General features: G+C 43.3%; 1 protein-coding gene and 1 pseudogene across 1 annotated transcript in view; one reads left to right on the top strand and one right to left on the bottom strand.

Annotated features, from left to right (window-relative positions):
* Positions 1-710, top strand: part of LOC105522200 — a 17,997-nt pseudogene extending 17,287 nt beyond the window's left edge.
* Positions 1-4,852, bottom strand: part of CREG2 (cellular repressor of E1A-stimulated genes 2) — a 43,412-nt gene that overhangs the window by 30,439 nt on the left and 8,121 nt on the right. The window lies entirely within an intron of this gene.

Below are 4,852 nucleotides of genomic sequence, written 5' to 3' on the forward strand. Positions count from 1 at the left end.
AGTAGCTGGGACTACAGGCGCCCGCCACCTCGCCCGGCTAGTTTTTTGTATTTTTTAGTAGAGACAGGGTTTCACCGTGTTAGCCAGGATGGCCTGGATCTCCTGACCTCGTGATCCACCCGTCTCGGCCTCCCAAAGTGCTGGGATTAGAGGCTTGAGCCACCGCGCCCGGCCAAGATCCTCCTTTCTTGATAGTCAAACCAGTCTACCTAGGAAACTAGGATTTGTCCAAACTATCACTAGGAATGTTTTCCGGAGCCCTCAGGAGGGAGGAGGCCGAGCTCTGCTTCTCCGAACCCCAGTGGTCAGACCTGCTCACGTCTAGGCATTTCCTCAGGACCACCCTACCCCAGGATGGGGTGAGGTGCAGCACATTCACCTGACACCAAGCCACCATTCTGGTTCCAAGCCTGTGTCTCTCCCCTGAACTAGTGAAAAGGGCTGACACTGTTTTGCTCCTGGGCCTGCTCCCAGCTGCTTACTTGAACCCTTGCTCTGCGAGGGCCTGTGCTTCGGCTGCAGCCCTTCCTCTCCACAGTCACTGGGGCCCTGGACAAGTTGTTACTGACTGTGTTCAAGGGGGTGCATCACAGAAAGCTGTCAAAGTAGGCCTTTTGGCACTTTCAGTTTTCAGCTTTGCCGGCCTCTGCTGTTTCAACCGTAGCGACTCGGGCACCTGCGAAGCTGCTGCCATGCTGTGGAAGCTCTGACCTTTTTGATGGAATTCTTTAAACCCATGCACACATTTATGTAGTCGAGGGACATCTGCCCATGCTCATGTTATTGAAGGAAAGGGAAACTGGTGTCTGCCTCTTTGCCTCTGCTTTCTCGTGCCATTCAACTCACAATAAGGAGGAAATAACAGAGAACTCCATTGAACAGACATCTTCTCTTAATCGCGTGGTTATTTTCAGAATTTAATCTTTTTTTTTCTTTTTTTTTTTTTTTAGGACAGAGTGTCACTCTGTCTCCCAAGCTGGAGTGCAGTGGCTTGATCTCGGCTCACTGCAACCTCTGCTTCCTAGGTTCAAGTGATTCTCCTGCCTCAGCCTCCCAAGTAGCTGGGGCTACCGGCACACACCACCACACCTGGCTAATTTTATTGTATTTTTAATAGAGATGGGATTTCACCATGTTGGCCAGGTGGGTCTCAAACTCCTGACCTCAAGTAATTCACCTGCCTCGGCCTCCCAAATTGCTGGGATTACAGGCATGAGCCACCTCGCCTGGCCTAGAATTTAATCTTTGAAGAAAAAGGTTTGAGAAGAATCTTATCCAAAAATTATGAGACCAACGTTATGTATTCTGGTGCGGTTGCCTCCCAGCTTCTCACAAGACTCACAGTATAACTCAACATGATACGAGCTTTTGCCTTTTAATTTAATCATCTCTGAAAGAGAGTCCACATTTGTTACTATCACATGATCAAATTTCTCCTCTATTTGCCCTGGGAATAATGGACAGAAGAAAATACGGTTAATTCAGGAAGAAAAACTTCGCAGAAAATTAGACAGTGATTAATTTTAGAAAACTTCCCTCTCTCATCAGTAGACACCAGCTAGACTAGGGAAACTGTAAAATTAGGAAATGCTGATTTCCTCTCACATCATGAATTTCTAAATCCTAGGAAGAAAAGCTTGGAAAGCGTCCGAATATAGAGAAGTTCCATTTAAAGATTAGTTCCTCCCCTTGGAGATGTATCAAAATATTATAAATTCTAAACTGAGACTTAATTCTCAAAGATGTTTTACTTGTACTAAAACAATCTGTCCACAAATATAAAACTCTAAGTGATAAATTGTTATTTTTTTCCTACTGTGGGAATCTCTAATGTGAAAATGCACTCTATGAGAAGAAATTTTTTTTAAACCACACAAACTGTTGTATAACAAAAATGTATTCTACTCTTCCAACAAAAAGAAATGTTTTTATTTCAGGAAAAGCATCTGATAAAACCTCTTTGGGTTTCATTTACTTTCTGATCTTCAAAGTGAAAATTGATCCAATATGATCAGGGAGAAATCACCCCACAGACAAGTCCTCGCCGGTCCCAAAGGCTTGCTGCCCTGATTCACCAAGAAGGTGCAAACCTAAAACCCATGCTGTTCAAGGCTGCATGCTCTGTAAGGGAAGATATTGCAGGGAAAGAGACATTTTTGGGTGGCCTTTCTTTGTCAATCAATATTTATTGAATTTTCAGAAAGTAGGCTTCTTGGCTGAGCATCAATTCATTTAGTCAAGCGGCATGTGTCCATGCTTATGTCACTGAGGGAGAAGGGAATGAAGAGGAGAGGGCGTTACTGATTGCCAGTGACTCTTTTAAACTAGACTTTTATTCTCCATTTGCCATTTTCACCTGAGCTGGGAAATAGATTCCCACCCCTAATTCATCTCATTAATTAAATGAAGGCATCGCAGCACCCAGGAGTAAACGGAATAATTGGATAAAACAGACTTTAAATAAACTAACAATTATTAGGCAAGCATGTTTGTAGGCTCTGGCTTGTATGAGTATGACGTCTGAAAAGTGGAAAAGCCAGCTTCCTTTCATGGCTTTTTAGCCTAATCTTTTAACATTCTAAAAATATTTAATTGTCAAATAAAGATTGAATATATTCAATACATGCAACGCGATGATTTGATGTACATACATATTGTGTGATCACAGCCACAATCAAATGAATTCACACACCCAACCCATGCTGTACATGAGATCCTCAGACCGTGTTTGTCTTCTGACTGAAAGTCGGCACCCTGTAATCAACATTTCCCCACTTCCCCCTCTCGCCTGGTCCCTGGGAACCACCATTCTGTTGTCTGCTTCAATGAGTCGACTTCTTTCGATTCCACATAGAGGTGAAATCATGCAGGATTTGTCTTTCTGTCAGAGTCTAATTTTGACTTCGTTTTACAAATGACCTAAGCCATCCTGGGGCTAAATCACAGTTCTTAGTAGCCTTCACTGGAAACCCAGGAAATGCATGTAAGACCTGCTCAAACGTCCTCATTATTGTAAAGCAGTGGTAGCATCACTCGGGCGCTCCTTCCCTAAGAGGTCCTAGGCGAGGGGCAAAGCTATCCAGGTCAATAATATGTCCCTCTCATTCTTGCCCTTCAAGAAGTTGAAAGTCACTCTTCTCTAAATTTGCAGGAGTTCGCACTTTATAACAGTCTATGTAGAAATCTATATACCAAATATGTGTCAGCCATGGTGGCTTTGCTCACCTATTCCATCTTCACCATTCTTGGAGTATCTACCTCCACTCAGCCATGGAGCCAGAGGGCCCTCAGATATCCTCCCCTCCCCTCTTCATCACACCAGTGGGAAAAGTGACAGGCTGAACCGGCAGGGTATTTCATTCTAGCCCGGCAACTTTGTTCCACAGAAATCACCAACCTAGCTGGGTGCAGCACTTTGGGAGGCCGAGGCGGGGGGATCACAAGGTCAGGAGTTCAAGACCAGCCTGGCCAAGATGGTGAAACCCTGTCTCTACTAAAACTACAAACATTAGCTGGGCACAGTGGTGGGTGCCTGTAGTCCCAGCTACTCAGGAGGCTGAGGCAGGAGAATCGCTTGAACTCGGGCAGCAGAGGTTGCAGTGAGCCGAGATTGCACCACTGCACTCTACCCTGGGCACCAGAGTGAGACTCTGTCTCAAAAAAAAAATAGAAATCACCAACCTAGTACTTTTCCAGCTGAAAGTCACATTCTACTTATCGTCCGGTCACACTCATTTTCCATATTATCTCCTCCAAAAAGAAGGGCAGGCCAATAATGCCCAATTATTATGCCCTGGAATAACACCCAGTCATTATGCCCTGGGTGGCAGTCAGGACAACTGCATCCAGTTAAATCTAGGAACTTTACTGTGACATTTTAGGGAAAGTTCAGGGACCTGTGGATCAGGGCAATGAGAAGATCTGGCAAAAATCCCTAACTAGGTGGGATGAACTAGCCCAGGCTGAACTTGACACATTCATTTAAAAACTCTTTAAGTTCCCTAGAAAGCTGTAAAATATGAAGAGATGTTCATTGCTTTCATCATTCTCAAGATATTGGCTTCTCACGGCTGTGGTTAAGAAAATTACATCTGCTGAGCATTTTCTTCATTAAATTTCCTGAGACTCTTGGGGCCATGGACACTCAATGTCCTTCACCTACTTCAACTTGGATCTAACTTTATCTTTAAGGCCCGTTAATGGATCCAAATTGCATTTTTGAGTGACATGAGTCGTCAACCTACATGCGGGGATTGCTAATGGAAAAGAATTCTCTTAACTCCATGCCAAAGAACATATACCAGCTTTGACTACAACAAGCTATCAGGTTGATGCTTTTAATTTGATAAAACTAGGTATAAATCAAATATTAGGTCAATCAGTAAAGAGGCAGACACTATTATTTATTCTGAGAGGGAGGCAGGCCCCTGGACACAAAGGGCCTCCCAGGTCGTATTAAAAATTCTGTTGCTTTTCCTCAGGATCTGATTTGGATTTTAAGAGAGTACCCCAGCTGCTGGATTGAGGATGAATTCAAGGTGATGAAGAGTGGATTGGGGAGACTAAGTAGGGACAACCGTAATATTTGCTCTTTTGAATAGAGAAGAGTTGAATGTGTGGAAGCTTCTATCTATCTATCTATCTATCTATCTATCTATCTATCTATCTATCTATCTATCTATCTATCTATCTTCTACCTACCTACCTATCTATCCATCCATTCATCCATCATCCATCTATTCATCTATCATCTAACTATTCATCCATCCATCCATCCTTTATCTATCTATTTATCTATCTATCATCAATCATCTATCTATTTTTTTTTTTTTTTTTGAGACGGAGTCTGGCT

The sequence above is a fragment of the Colobus angolensis genome, unplaced genomic scaffold (assembly GCF_000951035.1).
Source record: "Colobus angolensis palliatus isolate OR3802 unplaced genomic scaffold, Cang.pa_1.0 Scaffold42, whole genome shotgun sequence".
In the NCBI taxonomy this organism is placed as follows: Eukaryota; Metazoa; Chordata; class Mammalia; order Primates; family Cercopithecidae; genus Colobus; species Colobus angolensis.